This window comes from Pan troglodytes, chromosome 4, assembly GCF_028858775.2.
Source record: "Pan troglodytes isolate AG18354 chromosome 4, NHGRI_mPanTro3-v2.0_pri, whole genome shotgun sequence".
NCBI lineage: Eukaryota > Metazoa > Chordata > Mammalia > Primates > Hominidae > Pan > Pan troglodytes.
The window spans coordinates 27,260,475-27,287,294 of record NC_072402.2 but is presented as its reverse complement, the minus strand read 5'-3'; the positions used below and the strand labels follow the sequence as shown (position 1 = coordinate 27,287,294).

At 35.2% G+C, this 26,820-nt stretch overlaps 1 protein-coding gene across 42 annotated transcripts in view; it reads right to left on the bottom strand.

Annotated features, from left to right (window-relative positions):
* The window catches only part of MEF2C (myocyte enhancer factor 2C), a 166,380-nt gene extending 141,358 nt beyond the window's left edge, over nt 1-25,022 (bottom strand). For 9 of the 42 annotated variants that reach the window (XM_063810323.1, XM_009448874.5, XM_054684203.2 and 6 more), the window contains exon 1: nt 20,372-20,718. The gene's annotated coding sequence lies outside the window, so the exon portion shown is untranslated. Of the gene's footprint in view, nt 1-18,334; nt 18,434-20,371; nt 20,890-21,065; nt 21,573-21,902; nt 22,056-24,929 lie in introns of those variants that run through there. The other 33 variants (XM_063810301.1, XM_063810316.1, XM_063810322.1 and 30 more) reach the window with 14 other exon arrangements.
* Nucleotides 25,023-26,820: the final 1,798 nt, after the last annotated feature.

Sequence of the window (26,820 nt, the reverse complement as noted above, 5' to 3'; positions counted from 1 at the left end):
TTTTAGAACAAGAAGGAAAAAAAAACCGAGAAATAACCTTTAAAGTTTTTTAAAAATTACTTTGTAAGAGATATAAGTTGAATCTCCACTATATAAAGTATTCTTGGGTAGCTCCCTGTTTGGCCCTTTTCTTTTATTCATAACTTGTCCTATATCCCTTGTCAAAACAGTGGGTTGCAGGGGAGGACCTGGATCAGGCCATCCTTCCTTTCAGCTGTGTCTAGGAAATAGGGCAGGAGTGGGCGCTGAGGAGGAGTATGTCCGCCCAGTTACCTTGAGATCTGCCACAGTGAGGTTTCTATGGCATACCAGAGAATGGAAAGATGATTAGGTTGGCACTTCCTACTTCTGATACCATCTTCACGGCTTCATTAGGTGCCCCCAATTTCCACAGAATCTAAAGTTCTGGGCAAGGCCTGCACAGCTTTTCTAAATGAGAAAGCAAAGCTGAGAATATGGCAGGCCATACGAAAGACATATGAAAGTCTGCTATGCTTTCAGAGGGCAGACTAGCCCCCAAAACTTCTTTTTCTGGAGTACTGCCAGGATTTGACTCATCATGTAAGACTCACCTTAGGCATCCTTGACTGAAGATTGACTTAACCAGTCATCTCCCAAAAGAGCTGAACATTCTATCAATTAAGCGTTTACCTCATTTTCAACATACCTGCAGTATAGTGTTTATCACATTACATTTATAATTGCACTTTGCATATTCAACTCCCTCATCAGACTGAATTCCTCAACAACAGTTTCCATCTCTCACTTTTGTATCCCTAATGAAACATTCCCATGAAACACTTAGTGAAAAGTTGACTGATGAGTTAATAAATTTATACAGTTGATGTCCAAGGAGAAGCGTTGGGCAATAGCAGTAGACATTTTATTGGCAGAGCCAAAGGTAGTTTTCAATTTATAGGTTTGTTTCTGAAACTGTAAGAATGCATGGATTTGTATGCCCAAGTTCAAGATTCACTATTTTGAAATATACAATACATTATTATTAACTATAGTCAACACACTGTGCAACAGAATACCAGAACTTATTCCTCCTCCTGTCTCACGGAAATTTTGTACCTGTTGACCTATGTCTTGTCTCCCCTTTCCCCATCCACTCCCGCCTCCATTTCTGGAAACTGCCTTTCTACTCTCTACTTCTGTAAATTCAGCTTTTAACACTACACATACAAATGAGATCACACAGTATTTGTCTCTCTGTGCCTGACTTATTTCACTTAACGTAATGTCTTTTAGGTTCATTCATGTTGCAAATGACAGAATTTCCTTTTTTTTTTTTTTTTTTTTTTTGAGAGAGAGCCTCACTCTGTCTCTCAGGTTGCAGTGCAATAGCACCATCTCGGCTCACTGCAACCTCTGCCTCCCGGGTTCAAGTGATTCTCCTGCCTCAGCCTCCTGAGTGGCAGGGATTACAGGGATGCGCCACCACGCCTGGCTTTATTTTGTATTTTTAGTAGAGACGAGGTTTCACCATGTTGGCCAGGCTGGTTTCAAACTCCTGACCTCAGGTGATCTTCCAGCCTTGGCCTCCCGAAGTGCTGGGATTATGGGATTACAGGCCTGAGCCACCATGCCCAGCCATGTTTTCTTTTCTTTTTTTTTTTTTTTAAGGCTGAATAGTATTTCACTGTGTATTCAATGTTCTCCACACAAAGAAATGATAAATATTTGAGGTGATAGTTATGTTAATTAGCCTTATTTGATCATGCTATAACGTATACATGTGTGGAAATATCCCATGTACTCTATCAATATATACAGTTATTATATGTTATTTAAAAATAAAAATTCACATTTATCTTCTTTTAACTAGTGGTTCTCAACCCAAGCTTTACATTAAGAGCTCCCAGGCAGCTCGGAGAAACTGCAATACCTGGATGGCAGGCCAATTTAATCTGAATCTGGGAGTGGAACTTGGGCATTGGTGTATGTGTGTATATATTTGTATATTTGTAATATGTGTATTTACATATTTATAAATATACATAAATATAAATATACATATTATAAATATACATAAATACACAAATTATATATATGTATATTTATATATTTAGAGACCAGGCCTTACTCTGTCACCAGATTGGAGTGCAGTGGCACTACTATAGCTCAGCACAGCCTTGAAGTCCTGGCTCAAGAGATCCTCCAGCCTCAGTTTCCCAAGTAGTTAGGACAACAGGCATATGCCACACCATCACGCTTGTTTTTTCAATTTTTTTTTTTTTTTTTTTTTTTTTGAGATGGAGTTTCGTTCTGTCGCCTAGGCTGGAGTGCAATGGCGCAATCTCGGCTCACCGCAACCTCCGCCTCCCGGGTTCAAGCGATTCTGCCTCAGCCTCCAGAGTAGTTGGGATTACAGGTGCCCAGCAGCACACACAGCAAATTTTTGTATTTTTAGTACAGACGGGGTTTCTCCAGGTTGGCCAGGCTGGCCTCGAACTCCTGACCTCAGATGATCCACCTGCCTCCCAAAGTGCTGGGGTTACAGGCATGAGCCACCATGCCTGGCCATTTAAAAAAAAATTTGGAGACTGGATCTCACTATGTTGCCCAGGCTGGTCTCAAACTCGTGACCTCAAGTGATTCTGTAGCCTCAGTGTCCCGAGTAGTTAGGATTACAGGCAAGAGCCACTGTGCCCACCTAACATCAGTATTTTAAAATAATTCTCCTTACAGCCAAGGATTCAGAACCACTTATCTAAGCTAACTGTTCAAAGGAAATCCAATGTTTTATACCTATGACCTTGTCACTTGGCATATACCAAAGATCAGTTACAGCCCATAGTTTTCTAACGAATTCTGCTTGTGAGAAACTTAGTTGATTTTAGTCTTTGGATGATTAAATTTTTTAAAAAGGCTTTTGAAGTGCAGTATTAGCTACATCACAATCTTCTTCAAGGAATATTACTAATAAGTTTATGCAATTATCTTTTATAGAATTAGCCAACAGCTATAACTTCCTCCTCAGTCTTAGGGTAATCCAGGCCTTTACAGTGAATAATTATTTCCTGCATATTTACAACTCAAATGGATATTAATATAAATATGGTGTTTTATGGAGTCTTAGAGCGTGCTTTACAGTTAGAAGATTCCAAAGAGACAGAATTCAAACAACTTTAGTCAAAATCACATTAGGAAGTAGATATAACTGGCCTCAGTGGTTTTGCTGGAAAGAGAAGAATGAACACTGACTGTTACCAATGGGACTTAATATTGCATAAAGCACACAAAACTTCCCCGCCAATGGGCATCGTAAGTGACGGGAAGGCTGTTTATCACTGAAATCAATTAATTCCAAATAACACATTGAATCCCCAAATCTTTAAGTCACATTTCTTTTTTTTTTCTTTTCTTTTTTTTTTTCTTTTGAGATGGAGTCTTGCTCTGTAGCCCAGGCTGGAGTGCAGTGACTCTATCTCGGCTCACTGCAAGCTCCGCCTCCTGGGTTCATGCCATTCTCCTGCCTCAGCCTCCCGAGTAGCTGGGGCTACAGGCGCCCGCAACCACGCCCGGCTAATTTTTTGTATTTTTTAGTAGAGACGGGGGTTTCACCGTGTTAGCCAGAATGGTCTCAATCTCCTAACCTCGTGATCCGCCGGCCTCGGCCTCCCAAAGTGCTGGGATTACAGGAGTGAGCCACCGCGCCCGGCCCAAGTCACATTTCAAATAGACGAATTTTTAAATACAGAGAGCATAGATTATTTGCATGCTTGCATGGTAATCCAAACAAGCATTTCATTCTCTTCAACAGTGAAACAAAGCGGAAGCAAATGTAGTTACTAATATGAACTGTGGAAATTTGGCAAGGAATCCATGACATTAAAGATGTGGTAGCTATTAATTTTGAAGTCCAAAGCTTGTATATTTGGTAATTCAGAAATATCTGAGTCCCATTTGACCTCTGGCCAGCCTCTCTGTCCTCACTTCTAGTCAACAGTACAGCAATACTTTTATGAAAAAACAAGGAAACTGTTTATTAGAATAAAGAAAGTTCATATTGTTTCTCATGGTAAAAATTCTAAAAATGATCCTTTTCCTTTTTCAAAAGGTCTTTTACTGAACCCAGAAAAATTCAGTTAAAAGCTAAAAGCTATGCACTTGATGAATAAACTTGATATAATATTTCTTATTTTCAAATATAATATGACCTTGTTCTAACTCATCAGTAGTTATTTCACATCTAACTTTGGTTTTAAGGTTTTGTTGTTTTCCTTTTTTAACTACAAAGAAAAAGTTTAAAGGTGTTCTGGAAGTTGAATTCTCTAGAATATCCATCTGCACTAATTAAATTTACTGAATAACTCCTGAAATCCATTTAATATTCATTTATAGGCTCTGTTATACATCTCACATTTTTAAATTAAAACCATATAAATTACTATGATTCTTGCAAATGAAGGTTAAAAATTAAAACAGCTCAAGAAATGAATAGCGAAGTGGTCACTAGACAGTGATGACATAAAACGAGATTTTCCCATTTCAATTAACGCTAATATCGTAGCTGGAAAAATATATTTTTGCAAATAGTAAGACATTGCTTGTGAAAAGATTTATCAAGCAGTTGATAATATATGTTTTTCTCACTTCACATCAACAATGTGGAAGTATATATCACAGGCCAAGAATTAATTCACTTCTTTTTAAAAACAATACAAACATGTTTACACAAACTTAGTTATATTGTCATTCCAAGGTTACTAAATATTTTTCCCTAAGATGCCAGGCACAATTAAGACTCAATAATTGACTCTTTCCTTCTTCTTATCTAACAGATAAGATCATGTATGTGAGATTTTGGCTTAATAAGAAGAGAGTGGACTTGAGACTATCTGGGTTGAGATTCTAGGTCTGCCATTAAGTGGGTAACTTTGGACAAGTTACTTTGTAAATTTTTACCTCAGCTTCTTCATCTATATAATCGGGATAGTAACTGCACCTACCTCATTAAGTTTTGAGGAATAAATGAATTAATGCATATAAAACTTCAGGCCTATAGAATAGTGCTCAAGTATACGGTATGCTCCCAAAAAAATGTTAGCTGTGGTTTTTATTGTCTTATTATAATTAGTAATTCTTTCAAATTAATAATATAAGCTTTTACACACATATCATAAAAGTTATTAAAATTATTAGAGATATTTTGAGTAGTGACGCTGAAGAAAGTAAAAGTGGAATTCCTAAGTCATAGTTGAAAGTATCAATTATATTTATAGAAGATCAGTCCTACTTTCAACCACCAAGCCAGCAAGAATTGAAAACCAACTGGTCAACATATGTCGATGCAGATGGAAAAAGGATACAACTGTCTTTAAATTCCCTAAAGAAAGCTGAGTGGAGAGCCTTCTGGTCACTGCAGTCCAACCTATCATTACGCGTGCAGCAAGACTCTTTGATGGGTTTCTTAGTCTATGAATAATATATATTTTGGGGACAGTGTCACAAAAATAATCTGTCTTTGCTCCAAAAAGACCTATGACTAAGCAAACGCAAAGAAAGAATTACCTCCCAACCACAAAGGAGGGTGGTACCCCCTGTGTTGGAAATCAAGACAACTGGCAAAACTTTAAAAAGTATTTTTGAGATAAAAATGGCCCCACGGTTCATATCCTGGAGAACCAGGAAATTTTCATGTTTCAGAACTACTCTTCCTTTAACTTTAAAAAATAAAGCTGGGGGGAAAATATCTGATTACTTCTTTATGAAGCATTACTAAATAAAAAAGCCTACCTTTTTAGAAGATCTGGTATTTACAAGCATTTCACAAGGCAAAACACAACTGCAAATATTCAGTTTCAGTGAATACTGCTAAGAGGCGTAAGCTTTTCCTCCAGTGAAATTTGGGATGATATTTACACTTTGAGTGATAGAAGATTTTAAGGATTAGTAAATCAGGATAAGTATAACTAAGTTTGCCTCTGGAGTTTTGTCTTGAAAGGATGTCATGTATATTCAAATTGCAGCAAAATAAATGATTCTGCTTGTTCTCCAAGTCCGTGTGACACCCCCCACCCAATACTGGCATAGTTAGTTAGTGAGGCTGTCTACTTTCTTGTAACACACTACAATTCTCCCCCACCTCTACCACCGGTACTTTAAGGAGAAGAGAGAGAGGCTATGACAACCCACATGATTCAACTAGAACATTCTTATCAGTTCACCACCTATGATTCTTGGCCTTTTATGCCAAGAGCAAATATTCCGAATTACCCAAAACAAAGCAATGAAATTACTTACAGGTTAGATAAAAAGTCAAGTTATCTGATGTGTAAGATTACAGATAAATTAAAATGTTGGCAGTAAAAAGTGAACTCCAGAATTGTTCTTTATGATTCATCTTAAATCTATGTGCTATGTTCACATCGTCAAAAAGCATTATAAAATCAACTTACAATAGGCACGTATACATTATAATATTTGATATAAAACAAGGATTCCTTTTTCTTTACGAATTAAGAAAACTTACTACAACAAGCACATGATAGAACTCTAGAAAGATAATTTAGCAATTAATCTATATGATGTAACAACAGTGCCAGTGAGTTCTAACTGTAAATTATTATCTTGCTATAATGGCAAAGTTGTTTCACAAAGGTCTTAATTTATATTGCTGGATTTGTCTATGTGACAATATATCAGTTTCATAATCACGTTATGCCTTAAATGTATTTTGTAATTTTTTCCTAGGCAGAAATCTAAAACTAGTTTTCATATATATATACATATAGCTTCATTTGTACAAATTGTCATTCCTTAAAATATTTTCTTAATCTCCATTTTTAGTGCATGTGAACTATAACTTATTAAAAAAAGTTTAATTTTCCTGAACTTTGTATTGTTCTCCAAGTCAAAAATTATTTTAAAATGCTAAAACTAGCACTTAAGTACCTTTTCAAAGCCTTCAATTCTGGGAGATATTTAAATACCATGAACTGTACACAACATGTAAATATGTCCATTATCTATCTGCATATGCAGTCCCTACTTACTACACATACTTGACATTTCAAATTCTGTTAACTTACTACACTTATTAATTCAGAAACGAATGCAACTTCCATTGCTCAAATTTTTTTAATTCACATAGTACCAGAAAAATTATTTTTTATGAAGACAACAAAAACTGATTTTTTATTAAGAACAGTCAATAGAAATAGAGAAATCTTAACGAACAAAAATTAATTTCATAACTAATTATCTAGTATGCTTTTAAAACATGCATGCTTACAAAAATAAAATGTCACATTATTTTGTGAAAGGATGGTGTATCACGCGTCTCTATATGGGCTAAGAAAGTTTTGGTAGTTTAACTACTTTGGGTTTAACTTAGTGGTGTCAAACACTTAGGGAAATCAGTACTATATATCAGATCAAATAACTGGTACTTATGGCCATATCCTAAGTATTCTATTACAATACATTTTTTAAACAATGCTTTGACTTGAGTAGGAAGGTAGGTTTGCTTTTAGTATGAGGGAAGATATATATTGAAGGATTATGCAGTAAATTTCATAATTGGAAATTTAATAATTTTATCTAAAAATCTTTGGTTTATTTTAAACAATCCTATAAAAATTTACTCAAATTTTAATATAATACATTTCATAATTAAAGATGTTTGTGAACTTTTAAAATTTTATTTTTAATGGAAAGTAAATATTTGGTCAAAAATATGTTTGGAAGAAAGCTTTTGGTTTATGAATATAAAAGTTTCTTAGAAATCTCTTAAGGGCTGAGCACAATAAAACTAGGGCAATGCATATATTCTCAGTTACTCTTTAAAAAAACCTGTAAAAGTGACTATAGTGGCATGTTCTGACACATTCTTTTCATAAACCGAACCCTGTTAGTGACAGCAGAACAGATTGTGTGCATCTGCTGGGAATGAGCCAGATGACAGTGGAAAAACGCACATGGATACCTTGGCACAGCAAATAAAAAATGGAGAAAAAAAGACCTGGAAGAGAAAGTGTTCAACTTTAATTGAAACATTCTTTCCAACATGATGAACATCATCCAACCACCTCTTTTAGCCTGTCAATTTTACATATAAAAATGTGTTTTAAAGGAGTTCTTTGTAAATTAGAGCTGTTTTGTCCTCTCAGCACTAAATATTGACTCCGGTTTTGGGATATTTCTTCAAATTATGGCAATGTAATAAGCATTAGGGTAGAAAAAGAGGCCAAACCACTCTACCACAGCCTGGTACAAAAACACTAAACTTATAAAAACCCTTTCGGGTTCAAGTCAAATTTTGAATATCTGGGGTAAGTTTTTGAATTATGTGGGTATTGCATTGACAAGTGCCAAAGATGCCACAATTCAAATATTCTGCAAATGTGACTATTGTAAATGTTGCTTGTGCTCAAGAGTGCTACAATATTTTATTTTATGCTGATCAACCACAGTATTGTTTAAACAGTTGGCTCAATAGCGGTAGAGAGGTCCATACATAAAAACAAATGTGCTTCTATAAATCATATCAAGAAGTTTTCTCGGATGCTCTGATTACAATGAAAATTTATTCTATACAGTTACAATGCAAATTTTAAACTGAAGATGAAGTTGTTTAATAGATTAGTAGTCTGACTGAAGCAGCTGCAGTCAAAAAAAATTCTGGTGATTAACAGCCATTTTCCAGTAATCATAACCCTGGAAAGGGCTACTAAGTAGGGGGAGGGGGTTGCAGATGGGAATAATTCTCTAAGCCCATATGCCTTAGAGGGCTCCATCATCTTCATGCAGACTTATTATTATTATTATTACTTTTAAATTAAAGCTTTTAGAGGCGTCCTTGATTGCAGTGTTGGGAGCTGTCCATGCTGTTTTACCATAGGGAAGTCCACTCTGCAAGTATTCCTTGTGCTGAGCACTCTTTATCCAGGCATTAAAACAGAGTTAGAAAAGAAAGTTGAAATGCAAGGTGCACACTAAAGGGGCATTATTCAAAAGCATGATAACAATTTCAAGTGGTTGCAACTAGCCAGGTTGTATAAACTGGGCATGTCTCATCAATATTACCTGACATTCAAAATATGAATTTTTTTGAGAAACCATGTGAACAGAAAAGCTGAACAAAAGGGGTTCCCTGACACCAGTAATACTCACATTTTTAAATCTACATTTTACCTAAATTTGTTTGCGTTATCAGAAGGTATAATCCTCAGGTACAATTCTGCATTTTCTATACTTTATGTTTTTTTCTTACATAAATAAAAATACCCAAATTAAGACAAGTTCACTTATTCATCATCTCAAAGTTGATAAGCTGTGGTCATAATGAATAAGCCCTCAAATCTAGAGAAAAATAGGATAATAAGGGTACCATTTGCTGGTTATATTTTCTTTTCAAATAAAAAATGCATTTCATCTTTATGGGAAAATACAATTCATTCATTTATTCAACAAATATCTATAGAGTACCTATTATATGCAAGAGTTCTTGTGAAGGAATATAAAGACTAAAAGAACATACATTCATATAAATTAATTCCATCTCTACATATAATCAAAGTTGTCTAATAAGAAAAATAAAAAAAGGTTATTAATGTATACAAAAGTGGATAATACTAAGAAAAACACCTAGAACTCTTGGCGAGGCTGGTTTCACCATTAAAATCATCTAATAAGTGTACATGAAACATTTCCTCCAAACAACTTTCATTAAGACTAAGGAATAATCTACCTGCAATTCAGAACTTTGAGTAAATGACTTTTAAAATTCATGGATGGTATTATTTTGTTTCTTTGGTTCCATTTCTGGTTCTAAAAATAATATATTTATTTAATAACATCAAATCTGTGAAAGGTTTTGATTTTCTTGGAGAAAGAAGTATATTGAACTTAGCAATCATTAGAATTGACCCACGACTGTGTAAGAATTAGATACTTGCTCTGAATGTGACCCAAATTTAATGGACTGAAAGTATTATTGAAAAATAATTTTAATAACCATCCCACCAAAAATTTCTAAATGATCATTAGCAGAAACTTAAAATGACTAAAATATAGTACAATGCTATGATAATAATTTAATATTTACTGATCATTTACTATGTATCTGCATTACGGTTTTATATGTATTATCCTAGTAAATCCTTAAAAAACTTTAAGAGGTGGGTGATTTTATAATTCCCATTTTACAGATCCTGGTACTGGGGCTTTCTGGTCATTAAAACACCTGCCTAAAACCACTAATCAGTAAATGGGAGGCTGGCTTTTGAACCCAGTTTTGGTCGTTGTTCTTAATCATTATTCTTTATTGTTTATGGACATGTTTGTCTAATAGCATAATATGTAGAATCAAAGAAATGATATTAAGTGTGGAAATGGGGTCTCCAAACTCTTTATGCTTGTTTAAACAATCTTCTCTCTCGAGAGTGTATCTTCATCCTTTCATGCTTTTTATCTCTCTCTGCTCTCCCACACCGATGCTCCCCACACCGTACACACACACACACACACACACACACTCACACCGTTGGAGTTCTGGTCTAACACTTACTTCATAGAGCAACCTAAAAGGCATAATGTGGTTGAACTTGTCCAATAACTGTACCACTTCCTGGGAGTTCATGAAGCTGTTCATGTTTGCAACGAATATACCATCCAGTGACTCTAAAGCTGCTGTTGTTCTTTACGAAGACATGATCCTATAGCCCTGGCTATTTCAAGATCAGTGTCCGCAGTTGTTTCAAGACATGGCATTGGGCTGTGATGAACCACATCAGTTTCTCAAGTGTAAGGAGGTAAGTTAGCATCTAAAACAATTCTGTCGCCCATGTGTAGTCAAAACAAGTTAAAAGTGCACTTGCTTTCACGATACCAAATACTTTGAAGCAAGAAGGAAGCTCAGACAGGAGAGAATCCAAAAACAATGAAAACGGAAGGAAAAAACACTGAAGTCAAGAATTCTCTGATTTTTTTGAAGCTATAAAATGAGAGAAGCGGAGGGAAAAAATCACATAGCGCTCACTCTAAATCAAGCAAGATCAAACAGTCTTGGAAGGGATATTGCCGATTCATTTCAACCCAAGAGTCATGGGAAACAAATAATGGGTACTGAGTATCTTACTCAGCCTTCTGCAAATCTATCAATGTCGTCACGGATTTTTTTTTTTTTTTTTTGGTTTATGTAAGGGGGGAAATATTCAAACATGAAATGAAATAAAAAAATAGTCAAAATTATTTACTTTAACTTCTAACCTATATAGAGTCTAAGTGGACTTCCAATAAATACTAGAAATAAAAAAAAGATTCACTTAAAAATAGACAAATTTGTTAGACTTCATTTAGTTAAGAAAAATCATATTAGGTCTGGATTTATATAGTACCTTTTAAAGATATTAATGTTAACTGTAATACAAGGGTGAAAAGATCTACTTTTTTAACCACATAAAGCTTTACAAAAAGACCACCCAACAACTTAATAAGGCTCCTCAAATATGGATGAAAATCCGGTACCTTAAAGAAGTAATTGTTTTAATGGTTAACAGAGTTTAAAATTTCCCAAATTCTTGACCAGAGAATTACTCACTAGGCAAACCTCTAATAGAGTCAACGTTTTAATCGGGTATAGTTTTATCATACTTAAATGGCAAGATAGCGAATTTTCTATTTTAAAATTTCCATTCCATACATATGTTCAATAGTTGAAACTTTACAATGTATCTGACAATACCAACGGGTATGATTCAAATGACCCTACTGTTCCAGAGAATTTCCAAGAAAATAAAGAAATCTCTTACAATAGCCTAAATAGAAGCATAGTTTTAATTTGAATTTTTAAATGTGTGTAATTTTCTAACAAATAAATGTCAGAAAGTATTGACTCATATATATATTAGCATTTACAAAACAAAGTTTAACATTTTTTTCCTCCCTTGCTAATGGGCCTTGAAAAAGTGCCAGGTGTAGGAATATGCCATTGTTATCATATTCGTATAAGCTGCCTTATACATTTTTTAAGATCTATGTTGTATTAATTTCTTAACAATTTATCGGGAACATTTGCATTCACAGAAAAATAAATGCTTGATATTTAAACATAATTAAAATTATCATTCTTATCTATTTAAGTTTCAAGAGAAATAAAATTAAATGACACTTAACTGTTGGTCTAATTTGGTAAATTTCATATAGGCAATTAATAATTAGTGTAGTGGGTTAACGACTAAACTAACATTTATACACTATTCATATACTGTTAAATCAATAATTTAGTTTAAAAATAAAATTAGAACAAATATTTATTAAGTGGTAACACTTTCTCCTGAAGGCTCCCATTTAATACATTTCTGAAGAAGGCTAGTTTTAGAAAGGTGTGCTGGCAATAATCTGATTGCACCTCATACAAATGAGAATTCTACTGATTGAAAGGAGCCATGGCAGCTAGAAATTATTTTTTAATAGGATTTTTAAAAAATCACATGGGTAACAGTTGAAAATGTAACTGGTAATTAAAGCCTGCTTCTTAACAAATTTTTACTTTATTTTTTAAGGAGAAGTACAAGCTTTTAGACTATAGTTTCAGATACAAGGAATATTAGTGCAGATATTTAGAAGTCAATTTATTTTGCATGGTATTATACACAGTACTTACACTGTACCTTTCAAATGAAAAGCATAAAACAAATCTGAAAACTAAAAGCTCACATTTTCTCCCCCTGTACTCTCTATTTTCACCTAATAATCATTTAAAGTGTGGGTGTTTATCAATAAAAATTTTTGCAGCACCACACATTGTGGTGGAACGTTGCTATTTCCCGAGATAAGTACAAAAAACCTCAATGCTAATTTGCATCACAAAATGATCTAACATATCTGGAATATAATGCACAAGCTTCATTGAAAAGAAACCATTATATTTTTCTTTTCGAAACAAAAAGTACAGATATCTGATTGGGTCTGGGTGTGCTGGAGGTAGGGGGTGGGGAAGAGGTCTCATTTTCTATCTCACACCTATTGTTTTATGTATTCTAAACTGCTATATGGGAACAAAAAGGAAACATACTGAATCCACTTTGCAGTTAATGTCTTAGTAATTTAAGAGGCAGAATTTTCAAGTTAAAGAAGGGAAACATTATGCTTTTCCTTTCCCAAAGGTATTTCCCCTATTTCCCAGGAAGAAGGCCCTCTGTTCCTTGCCCTATGTAGGGGAAAATAAAGGACATTAGTTAGGGCTGAAATCACTCCGAGACAGAAGAGGGGAAGTTTATGATGTGGCACTGTGCACAGTATCTGGTCTGCAGCCAGGAAGTTTTCATTTTGTAGCTCTGCTGCCAGTACCTGCCCTGCATATTCAGGAATAAAAATATACCAGAACTCTACCTGAAAAACTGTGGATGTTACAAAGAATTAAAAGAGTTTATTTTTCTTTCTTTATCCTGAGTGTAATTACTGTTTTTTAAAAAGAAAGAGCTGAAACTGTAGTAACTGGAGTTTTTTTTTTTTTTTTTTTTCCTTTTTAAACTCCTCAAACTACCTTCCCACAAAGCCATTTAAGTTAAATGGTACATTTACAGACTCACCTACATGAAGGATATAACTTAAAACATCTGCTTAGACACATACGTTCTGTTCAGATATAAAAAATGTGGCAAAATTTTTTAAAAATATAGGACCACTATATTCTTAAAATGTGTGTTCTTCTCTGTGTGTGTGTTCATTCATTCAAGAGATCTTTGACTGCAATTAGGTAGTCGGTCCTATAAAGGCTTCCTTGTGTGACGATAATTTCTAAAAGTAAAATGCTCCAGTGAATATTTCTGCTAAATAATCATATCTTAAAATTACTTTAAAGAAATTCCAATCCCTCATGTTACATTAAGCAATAATGCCAGTTTTCCATAATATGCCTTAGTTGTACCACCTTATTCAGGGTCGACAATTAATTAGAAGACAAAAAGTATAAATCGCGTGTTTATTAAGTAGCAGACAAGTTTCTTTGTCTGTCTCAACATATTTACATTAATGTATTTATTTTCTAATTTTGAAAATAAATAAGCATATTTAAGCCAAAGCTGCCTGTCTTTGGGGTTTGGGAAGGATGCACATTCTCTTGCTATCCTTCTAACTTGCTGAAAGAATCACAGGTGTGAAAAAAAGACGGGCATAGTTCTTGGCTGTTTTTTTAAAAAACACTTCACATTCTATCGAAGGACCATATCCACCTCTTTTTTAATCCAATATGCTAGGAATCCATAGTATCTGAGAGCAATTTATATGAATTCTTCATGTGCATCTTATCTATGACAACAAGATAGAAGAGGAAAACCAGACCACCACGCTCATGATGCTATTTGGAAAAAGCGGGTTCTCAAAAGGGACTGATTCAAAGATCAGTTAGTTCCTCCAGCCTCTAAAAACAAGTTTTGGGTACTTAATTTAAATCACTGCTTGAGGACTTGCACTGTCATTCTACATGAATCCCAACCACTTGCAGGAGGAACAACATTGCTCCATTCATTTCAAATTTACAGCATTAAGAATTAATAAAGTCTTTATAATGCCTGCATTATTTAAGAGTAATGATTCCTGAAGAAATCTGCCTGTAATAGGTTTACTGTTTTTATTGCTTGTAATGTCGTCAATTTCCTTTTCAATGCCCTCAAAAGATTCTCTTCATCTACTTTGAACTTTGTTTACATTGGCTGTATTTTAAAAATATATACCAAGATTTAACTTGTACAATAAAATGACAATGTACAGCAAATGAATTATGGCAATGACAAATAAATGTTACTCATATCACCTAAAACTAAACCATAAATTTGTATAACATGTATCACCTAATTTCCATATTTAATAGGAATATGATTTTTTGCAGTAAACATTAAAATAGTATCAAGGAGATGTGAGATAATAGTATATTAAATAACCTTTTCTATAATCTTATTTTTACAATGGTATTCTTTGTCATAGAACATTCTTTAATTATTTTTCTTACACAGACAAAAATAACAAAAGAACATCAACGCCATCTTCGTATTCTTAAAAGAGAGGGGTAAGGAATGAATGCTTCCAGCACCCTTTATTTTGTTATGCCTCAATATTGTCTGTAAAATAACATGGTTACTAAAAAATTCTTGATTTGAGCAAGACCAAAATTATTACAGTGTACTTTACAGCTATTTCACGCATGAATGTTAAAACATACTGAAATTATAAAACTTTCATAGACTTTTTTTCAGTATTCAGTTTAAGATAGGTTGTCAATAAGAGCTACTTTAAAAAAACCTGACAATTTTCTTTGCTCACTAACTATAGGAGATCATTGCAAATTATTTTCTTTCTCATGCTGCTATTCACTTACGTACTGCATATTTGCTTCAATTCTCCAAGGGAAGAAATGTGGCTCTTGTGGGAAAGGTCCACCCCTTTCTACATGTTTGCTTCCTTGAACGAAAGGAACACACCCCCTTACATTCTTTGAAATGCGTCCAACAATTGTAATAGCACTGTATTATTGGCTAAATTAGAAAATCTTAAGTGATAGTCAAATATTGTTAATACACTGTGTATTTTGAGTCAGGAGAACTAAATGACACATATACAGATACCAGAAATGAAGTTCAATCTAGTGTCTACACTTGGATGCTATAGAATGTTTGTGTTAGTAGAAGAAACTCATGAATGTTTTTGTGTACAGGTATGTTGTATGACACCTCAGGAGGAGGCCCATGAATGTTACAAGTTTTTGATGGCCTCCTTTCAATTTAAGACCCATTACAGGAATGACCCCTTTCTTTCATAAGTATATTAGATAAAAAACATTTAGAAACTTAGGAAGTAGAATCAGAGAGCTGTTTGAAATCACAAACATGCAAAAATATCACAGGTCTACGCTTACCATCCTAATGGCAGAAAACTCACACCAAAGTTGGCACCCACTAACTTCTACCTCATTAAGGCAAGCTGCTGGTCATTGGATATTGTGTTCTAACACGACTTCCCTTTATGTAGAATAATATGTTTCCTTCCAAGGCAAGTTTTTCTTTTGTTGTTATTTTCTAATAAAGTAGTATACTCCATATTTATAGAAAATTTTGCATTTGTCTTTGATTTTATCTTTTCTAAATAGTCTTTTTCTTTATTCCACTTTTACAAAGAAATTTTCAAGCGTAAAGACACAGCAGGCAAAAAAATTATATCTCTTTTAAGATATTTTAGTGTGTAAATGAAATGGATAGTCCTTTGCAATTTATCAGGCATTTCAGAATGAACCCAACTGTATAATTCCCAGGCCTACAAAATGAAAGCTTTGTTATTTACCTATGTTTCTCACTTGAAATAAGAGTGAATATAAAGAGTGAATATATAACTGCAACTGAAGGTAATAAACTTGTTAAAACTTAGTAAGATATTGTGATGGTCAAAGAAAACCTGCAAGTGCGTGCCACAAATCCACTCAGATGAAACATCTCATTCACTAAAATTTTCTATCTTATTATAATAGTGCACAGAAAATTAAACACATAAATATTAATTTTATGTATCACAGATGATGTAGGCAATGAAAATGCAATGTTTACATTTATGGGTGACTCATTAGTGTTTTATTGTGTGAAACACTAGGAGGCATCAGTTGGGTAAAAAAGGACTTCAATTTTAGAAGAAGCAAAAAATTACTGTAAAGTTGGGTGTGTAAGAAGTTAAGATTTTCAAAATGTTATTATGTAAACCAAAACTTTATTCTCTGAAATAAACTCTCAAAACATCATATTCTGTTGTAAAGAATGATCTTTATATAACATTCATGAAATATATATATTTTATATATATATAAAATTTGACCAATGAACTTTTATGAAGATATGTTTCAGATATATGGATTCATAACTGTGTAATTACACATTTTTATGTAGAATATATTTGGTAACAGAATAACATAATGGATATTGACTATTATGCATTTTCTGCTGAATTACTCAATAACATGAGTGTATGTTTTATTTCCGGCAAATTCTGTTTTGTGCTCTTTATAACGCCTCTGAAAATGTCTAATGCATTTAAGCCTTACAATACCTGCTTCATGTAAGCAGACAATTTAATGTTTGTTCATAAAGAAATGATGGAACTTAAAATTTACACAATGAAGACATACATAAGAAAGGACATGTTTTCTCTTACTTCACTACTGAAAGCCTGTCATTTGAAAACTGAATTTTCCATTGTTTGAATGGATCATAATGATGAAGCAACAGGGTCAAAGTATGCTTATCTAAGCAATCATTTGAAATTGAGTGTCTTGCCATTCCTCAACAATCAGCTTTTATCTTTGACCTATCAAAATAACATGTGAACTATGTAATCTGCCTTTTGTAACGTGCATAGACTCTGTTGTTCCTGGTTTTGTGAATCACCTCTGTAATCTGGTTTGATTTCCTAAAGGTGACAGATCTCGGTGAACAGTCAAGCTTTACTGAGTGCAAGACAGTCCACGCGCCTATAAGATTAAGGTACAGTGCTAAGGACGGGGATCTTAATTACCTGTCTTTCCACATGCAGCATACTGATGGAACAACAGTGATTAAATCATTTCATCGTGTCTAGGCAATCACCACATTAGTATAGAATGAATACGTGTATTTTGATAAGTTTTAGATATTAATTTGTGTGGTATTTTCTCAGAGGATGTGCTTTTGAAAAAGAAGTGTAACTTTATTAATAATCTCTTAACAGTTCATCTTGTGACCATTAATTGCATATTAAATTCTTCTATGTTGCTTCGAATCATGTCCCCAAAGCCAGAATTCTCTGTTTAATAACTATGTCTTTGTTGTTATGTAGCACAAGTATTGCTGCACAGCTATTTCCCCATTTTTGTCACTTTCTGAGATTTCATAGACTCAAATTATACCACACTTTAGAGTTGAGAAATAAAACCACAAAATATACTACAATAAACAGAAGAAAGTTTTAAAAGATAATGTTAAGATATGCTAAGGAGTTATTCAGTGCTGTTCTTTATAAAAGAAGTTTAAATACAATAAAGTATTTATTAGAAAGATACGTTTGCAGTGTTATGGAATTTATTGATTCCGTTAAGTTAGGGCCGAGGAAAAAATTTCAGGTATCTTTTCCCCCAAATTTTTCAAAATGAACATGTTTACAAAGAAGAAAAGAGGCAAGGTGCCTCTTGTTATCTAAGTTTCATGGAGTTATCTAGTATTAATGTGCTTCTCTCTTGAAAAGTTAATATCTGTGATTGCACACTTTTAAAATATGAATAGCTCAGAAAAGGTGGAAAACTGTTTTCATTATAAATTGCTCATTTGTTATTGAAATAAAAAACAAATTAACATTTAATAAAACTTACACTTTAATATTATCTTTCAATATATTCCACATGCACAGCAATCAGGACGTAAATGGTGCAATTAATGAATGAAGTAAAATGCTGCCTTTCCTAAGAAGTCTGAAAAAAAGTCAAACATTCGAATGCTGTGTGAATTATATTAATAAAAATAGTAGGTTTTTATAAAATTTAGTAAAATTTGAAGTAAAGATAACAGCCACCTACTGTCTCCTTGACGGGAGAACCAAATTTTAAGCAAATGTTATGTTTAAAGACTGTTTTGATGAAAACTTTTAGAATTGAGTTAGTAGCAGAATACATAGCTAAATGTACTTTTCTACAAAAAGAATGAGATATTTGATTTAAAATATTTCTTTCCTCTTGAAATAGGATGTTAGATAGGGACATCTCATTTTACCTATCAAGTTCTGAGTCTTGCTTTAGAACTACTTCTTTTAACTTAATTTCATGCATACACTGGAAGACAATAATATGGCTTTTTAACTGCATTATCTTTAATTGAAACTGATGGAGAAACAAAAATACTGCTTATACACCATATTGGTACATGCTGAATGTTTTTAAAGACTAGCCAAAACTGACATTATTTTTTAAAATTAAATAAGATGTTTTAGTTTCAAATTAGAGATTGTTGATCTATTTAAAGCTAAAATTGGTATGCAATACGAGGTTAAACGGGGTTCACAGGTGGTCACATTTCCATGTCCTACCAAGTCTCTAGGGATTGGAGTTATTATACTCCACATAAACATCTTTACTCTGCAACCACAATTCCATTGCAAGGTGCCAGTGAAAGTAGGCTGGTCACTTTTTTTTTTTTTTGGACTGGTATAATGAGGTGGCTGGAGTTTCCTTTATAGCACTTAGAAATTATATGCAGTCCCCAAGCATTTCATAAGACAGTTACTATTAGAGTTAGTTTCAGATTCACAATAGTAAAACGCACTTTGTGTCAAAGCAATTCTCCACTGAGGACCGGTTAAGGAACTGGCAGAGAGCCCAATTCTACTTATTCTACTGTCAGCATTTACATATAAAGTATTTTATACAAAGGACACGCATTCCTAAAATGTGACAAAAAAAGGCTTTCCCCAAAGAATGATAACTACTGGACTTAGAATCGTCAGAAGTGATTCAGATATAAAATTTCCTTTAAAAAGCAATAGCCATGTTCAGGGAAGGAAGGTAACATTAGCATTAAATTTAAATACTTCCATAATATTTAATAATAAAATAAACAATGTGCCACATCTATATATACTTCCTTTGTGACAAACTTTATCATCGAGTTTGGTAACTTTCATTCCAAGTCCAAAGAGAAGGCAATTTAAGTGACTTAACCTTGCTTGCTTTTAAACAGCTATGTATTTGACTTGACCTGAACAGCAATCCATATGCTGAAATCGAACGTGAATTGTGAAATGTGTAGACTACCATGGCAGGGATATTACTTTTTGTCCACACCAATTAAGAAGCCCTCTGTCAAGCCAGCACTTTGGTGAGGGAAGGAAATGCACAAAGGTATACTCTGACAGACAGCCATGCTTTAGCTCAAACTAATCCCAAGAATTAGTGGCTCAGAAGCATAACCCAGGGCAAATCAGTGTCTTTGGGGGGACTCATGGGAGCATCTTTCCACAGTGAACTAACTGCTAAATCTTAAGGCATCTACTTCAAGGTCACAGAACATGCTGTGAAATATTAAAATCCACCAGGCTCCACACGCTCCACCATATCAAACATGCTAATGACGTGAACTAACTTCATGAAACTTTAAATACACTGGTGTGACAGGAACGAGTCAGGAGTGATTTCAATAGCTGATGGCAAACGGATACGACTATCTAAAAAGTTACTTTTAGCAACAAACAAGGAAATTATGGAATCTAACGAAAAAGAATGCACAACGAGCCTCAACTTCAGCCTTCAAAAAAGGCACAGGGATAGATAGACACAGTGCCGTGGAATATATTGATGCAGATTTTAGAGACAATACCCGGGTTTTCTATTTCCTCGAGAAATATCAGGGGTACTTACATGAAGGAAGACCCGATCAGATTAGTCCTTGGGATATTTTCCTTTCTTAAGAGAGAGAGAGAGAGAAAAAAAAAATAACAACAATAATCTTTACTTCGTCCAGCGTTGAAGTGCTTCTCCACCTGATTCAAACATGCAGCCACGGCGACCCACACAGAACCTTCAAAGTCAATCCAATAGCAGCCCGAAGATGTCTGGGTGTACGCGTGTGCTCAAGTGTCTGTGACTGCGAGCAGAGCGAGCAGAGAGCTGGAGACGATGTGTGCGTGTGTGCGCGCGCGAGGGGAGCGCGCGCGAGGGGGGGGCGCGGGGCCGCGCATTCGCGCGCGCCGAGGCCGCTCCGAAGAGGAGGAGGAGGAGGAAGAAGGAGGAGGAAGAGAAGGAGGAGAAGGAGGAGGAGGAGAAAGTGGCTCTCAGCGGCCGGTCGGATTAAAAGTAACCAGACTCGTCCAGAAAACTGCGTCCAGGAAGGAAGTGACAGAAGACGAATGGGAAAAGGAGAACAGCTCACAGCGTTTGAAACATCGCGTAAAAAAGACTGGGGGTGGTGGGGGCGGGGGGATTGAAGGATACTGGGAGGGGAGGCGGGGGTGGTAGGGAAGACGGAGCACGAAGGGTTGGGGTTCTAAGCAGCACGTCCGATGAAGTGTCTTTTGCCTCCTTTTTTTCCCCCTTTATTTAATTTTGTCCTTGCCTTTGCTTCGCGCTGCCTTTTTCTCTCCGTCTCTCTCTCCCCCACAATCCCAAACCGTTGACTCTTTCCTCGCGAGCTGGAGAAATCATCAGTTTCACTCTTGCAAAAGGGGGGCGGGACTAGACCTCGGAGCATTTTAATAAAACAAACATACAGCAGCTCCCTCCTCACCCCTCCAGTCTCAACTAGATTGATAAATTACTCCACTACACTACTTTAATTATGTATATGGTATGCAGAATAAATCACTGAACATCAGTACCTCAATCAAGCACTTTTAAATGATAATTGCATCTTGGTGAATCAATCTTTCCATTCCTGACATTTTGCTAATTTTAGTTTTACGGTGGGGTAATAGCACATGCCATACGCAAACCTAATGACAATTCTTTATTGCACGAAATGAAGACAACACGGCGAGCTGCGGCTCCCTGCTCCTCTCGCGGCGCCTCTGCGGAGGACGCTCGGAGAGAACCTAGTCTCCCGCTGCGGCGCGCTCGCTTGCTCTCCGGGGACGCTGCGAGCCAGCCAGCAGGAAAGTCCTTCTAAAGTCGGGATCTTTCCTCTGACCAATAGGAGCGCGACCCTAATAGTTGCTCTTGTGACTTTTCCCCCTTTTGGACACGCGTTAGCCACTTCTCTCTTCCACCGGTCGGTGCGCTCCTCCGTTACTCACGCGTAAAAACCACGGTCCAGGATGTCTGCAGCACTCGATTCCAGCGTGCTTTTCCTGCACGCCCAGAAGTCGCGGTTTTCACCCTGAGAGGTTGGAGCGCTAGAAAGCGAGCCGAAAGGTTTCTCTAATGTTAGTAATGTACGAAATAATAAAATAATTACCAGTATTTGAGATCTCGACTTCATCGCGGGGCCATGAACTTTCTAATCAGTTTAGAAATATTTACCGAGGAAGCAGCTTCCTCGGAGTTCCCCCCCTGCCCCCACTCTATCTTTTCCACACCTTACTGGACTTCATCCAGGTCATTAACATGTAAACCAAACCAACTTCCCAAATGCATTAGGCTACCCTAGCCGATAGCTGATGACTTCACTTATCCTGAAGAGTTTCAGCTGCACAGGAAGCAGAAATAGAGACTGATAAGGGAGGATACTTATGTTAAGGTTAAAGCATGATAAACACTTTTCCTTACAAAAAAAAAAAAAAGGCTTTAATATTTAGGCTACTAGAGATTGGGCACCTCCCGCCCTAACCAACTGTTAATATATACCATGCCCAATAAAGCCAAAGATAAAATACATCAACTAGTATAGAATCATGAAAAGATAAGATTGCATGCCAGTAGAATTATAGATTACATAAAATGTTTAAACCAAACTATTTTTAAAAAAATATTGTGAAAGCAAGAAGGGAAAATTCATAGAACATGGAATATATGAGATTAGACAATAGGAGTATATTGAAATATCTAGCTAACTAAAGATTTCCTCACTTTAGAAAATTCCTTTTAGCACTACGTTTAACCCAATGACTAGTTGTATTTCCTGTTAAGTTCAGCAATATGCCTCCAGACGACTATTTTAATATATGAGGACAGTATAGTTCAAAAAGCCTCCTGCTTCAATGTAGGAGGTATTTGATGTGAGTAGCTTCTCTCAGAAGAGTGGGCTCAACATTTAGGCAACGGTCCCAAGGCTTCACTTGAAAGGGGAAGGTTTATTTTATAGGCAAGTACAACTAGATCTGAACAATCTTCAAGTTCCAGCTCATCATTGTGACTATCAGCACAACTAAGACCATTCCCTCCCTTTTATTATAGGAATGCATCACAAACTGTCACAAAGCAAAAACCATCTGAAATAGTAGTATTTCTTGCAGATTAGTATTTACAATGTATTTTGTTTGCCGGTTTTTCAAATGTTGAGTTTGCCATTACCATGAATTCATTTTAATAATATGGCAGAGAACATCTGTATCAGGTTTCCATTCAAAGTACAACTTCTCTGAAAATCCAAAAATTTAAAGGGCAAAGATATTTCGAATACTAAGATATGTCTATATATGGTGGTAAAAATAAAATTAATTTTCTTCAAGATTCACAAAGGTCCTGAAAAAGCAAAGCATTTGAAGGACCATCTAAGTTTATTGCCATAATGCCTAAAATTAATGCAGTGAGTTACAGCAGTCTATTTGACATGAGCAAACACATAGCCAATACATGAATTTCAGCCCTGCTGTTTTTAATGAATTATAGAGGGCATTTCTGTTTACCACAGTACACTTCAGTTTTAGATTTTCTTTCAAAAAGAAATTATTTTATTTTACCTTTTTCATATTTTAAATAATTATTTAATAATACCCATTATAACAAACCCATAATTATCAACGATACTGCAAGCATTCAAAAATAAGTATAACCCCACACTGGATAATTTGAAAATAATTTGGATCTGGAATGTATCACAGTTGGCCTTTTAAAATATAGGATTTTCCCCTCAGCAGATTTAGCTTCTTAATTATGTGTGACCTAAGTTAATATTACCATTAGTTTTCTTCCCATGAGCCTTTATAGTTGAAGCAGAAGAGATATGAAGAAATATACAATAGAAAATCACCTGAGATTTAAAATTATTCATGAGTAATCCACAAAGTAGTTAATCCAGAGTGTGCTTTGTATTCTTTAAATACTTCTGGACTTTTGGTTTCTGTTTTTGTTTTTGTTTTTTCTTTAAAATCATCCTGATCCTTGCCATCTAATGATACTTGGTTAGGATCAGACTATTTTCTCATGTAGGGAGGAGCTTGTACTAGGTGTCAGGAGACCTGGATTCTCTATCTAGTTCAAAATTTGTGCCTTACTAAGGGATTTGTCCTTTCTAGGCTTCAGTTCGCTTATGTGTTATTCGCTTATGTGTTAAATGAGTTCTGTAACCTATTCCAGTTCTATCATTGGAAAACAGAAAATGTTTCTACCCTTTAAACCAATTGGAAGGTAGGGTCTATCCAGTTAAATAATAGGTGACAATTCCTTTAAAAGAAAATTATGTCTAGGATTGATGTACTACTGTACCAGCTTTTTTTTTTTCTAATCACCAAATATTTCTCCTACATTAAGTTGTAAATGCTTTATTGTTAATGTAAATACAGAGTCACTTGTTTTTCCCTCAAAAGAATTATGTTTAGCAATATATTTAATTAAAGTGTCATAGAAGTTACAGAGAGCATGCTCCTCGGGATTTTAACTCCAGGGAAAGCTAATATTGCAATTTCTGTTCAGAGCCGCATACCATCTTACTCCAACCTCCTCTCTTCACTACTTCCCTACATTAAAGCAGTGGTCCACTAAAGCGCTGTGCACTGGGTCTGCCTGCTTTTAAGCCTGGCCCACGCTGGGTGTAGCTCTTGAAGTGAGCTTTAAAAATTATTTTAAAGTGAACTGGGGCGGTTGCCACAGCAACCCACCCTGAGATGAAGAAAGGCTATAGATTAATGTACCCCTAAGATTATTCAACTGTATAGTATTTGTTCCTCAGCCAGAATACTTTTAACACAAACATGCTAAGTGAACATGGTGGTTTAGAAAAATCTAAAAAGCAGTGAAACACAAATTCCAATAGCATTACATATTTTAATCTTTGTCTAATTGTAGTATTGATGATACACAGGACTTCCCATGAAATAGATTAATTTTATAAGATACAGTACTTGCAAAAGTAGGCCCTGAAAGATGACATGATCTTAAGCAAAATGATATGTCATTGCTTATAATATAAAGTGTATGGTGGTCATTTAACTCTTTATTATTGTTATACACGTCTATTCTGTAAATACCTAAGGCCAAGGAGTTTGGCAGTTTTACCTTTATGGTAACTCTGTGGTAAGTGATAAAAACAAATGTGAGCACTCACCACATACACTTCTTTACTGCCACAGTCATTTGCCTTCCGTTCTTTACTTCATCTCTTCATAGAAGTTACTTCACAGTTTGCAACTCTTCTTTGGCACCTTCAAATGTGGAAGTGCAAAACAGTATATAGTATTTTGTTAATGCTGATATGAAAATACTTTCAAATAGATTTATTTCTAAAACTTCTAATCTGAAGTAACAATATTCTGATTTTAAACCAAAGTGTTTTGAATATAAGACAACTGAAATTGTCATGCATTGTGATAATAATCTTTAATATAAATAGTGCCAAATATCTAAATTTCAAAAATTCACTAGGTGCAGCATTAACCCAAGAAGAATATACAGCATGTGGAATGTCTGTGATTGAGAATTTGCAATATACAAAGGATTTGTTATTTCAAGACAAGGTTTACACATATCTAAGGATTCTATGTTTATCTGTATTTCTGTACCTTCAGTTTTATATCTGATAGAGAATTACAGAAGAATGTCAAATCCATTATATCCGAAGCTAACACAATTTATCAAATCGGGAAATGTTTGCAATGCAGTTGAGGTTACTGAAAGGGCTTATTTTATGCATTGCCTAAAGGCCAATTTAAAATACTTTGGGATTAGTGATGTGTATTCAGTACGGTTTATAAATTCTATTACCAATAATACCTTATTCTTCCAAGCAGTGTTTAACTGTACTGAGCACAGACAAATGCTCCTGTGTTCTGATTTCTGTTTTAGCCTAGCTTTCCATGACTTTGTGCACACAAATGAACCTTTCCTTGGCTTCAGACTGAGGCTAGTCCCAGAAAGAGAACCAGCCTTGAGACACATCAGACCAGGATGGTCAATATCTCTTTTCCCATTTGTAATAGCAGGAGGACTTTGCATAGTGAAGAATCATTTATAAAGCCTCTATATTTGGGTTGACATCTCTGAGGTTTATTTTTAAGTTGCTTCAGAGTCAAAGAGAAATGAAAAATTTTGGCCAGTTTTACTTTATGGGTGTTAGTTGAGTTTAGGTTTTTAGGCTTAGGCCCACAGTGAGTGAGTCCAAACTTGGTCTTGTAGTCACTACCAAGTGATTTGGTGAGTTCTCTTTCTTCCAGTTGTGCTTCATTTTACAGTCTATTAAGTGAGAATCATAATACACATCTCCCAGGGCCTATTCACCTTATAGAAATGCAATCTTCATGAAATAACATCTGAAAGGTATGGTAAGGTTTTTTTTTTTTTTAAACGACACTACAAATTATGATACATTTCTTCCTTTTCCTGTAATCAGTATGTCCAAATAAGGCTTGATCAGTAATTTGCTTGCAAGTGTGTGGCTGATTCAAAAATAACCACATGCATGAATAAATTTAATGCGACTTTACCTTTACTTACAAAATTGTTAAATGTTGTTCATCAGAACATTGTTTCTATCCCATTTCTTGAAATATCACAGAAACCTTCAATTCAAGGAATGGATTTTCACACTTCCCCTTTTAACTGTTTCTTCTAGATACCTTACTATGTGTGTGCTTTTTCATTTTAAAGAATCTTTACCCGGGGTCGTGGTGGAAGTGGGGATTAAAAATCTCGTCCTGCGTTTTGGTGCCCACTTCTTTGTTTGGAAAGCAGAGCGCTGGGACTCAATCCGGACGGCCCTCAAAGACCCAGACGAGGGACGCCTCTAGTTTGAGCAACTCACTCCGCTGAGTTATTAATTGCAGGCAGCAACAATCCCTCCGGTTGATTTGTGTGAAAAGTGAATCCGCTCTGGCTGGGCGTTCAGCAGAGGCGCAACAGCTGCAACGCCATCCAATTATTGCCGATCCTCCCCTCCAACACTGCTCTCATCACCTATATACTCTTCTCTCTGCCCGTCTCTGCTTCCCCCCCCTCCCCCC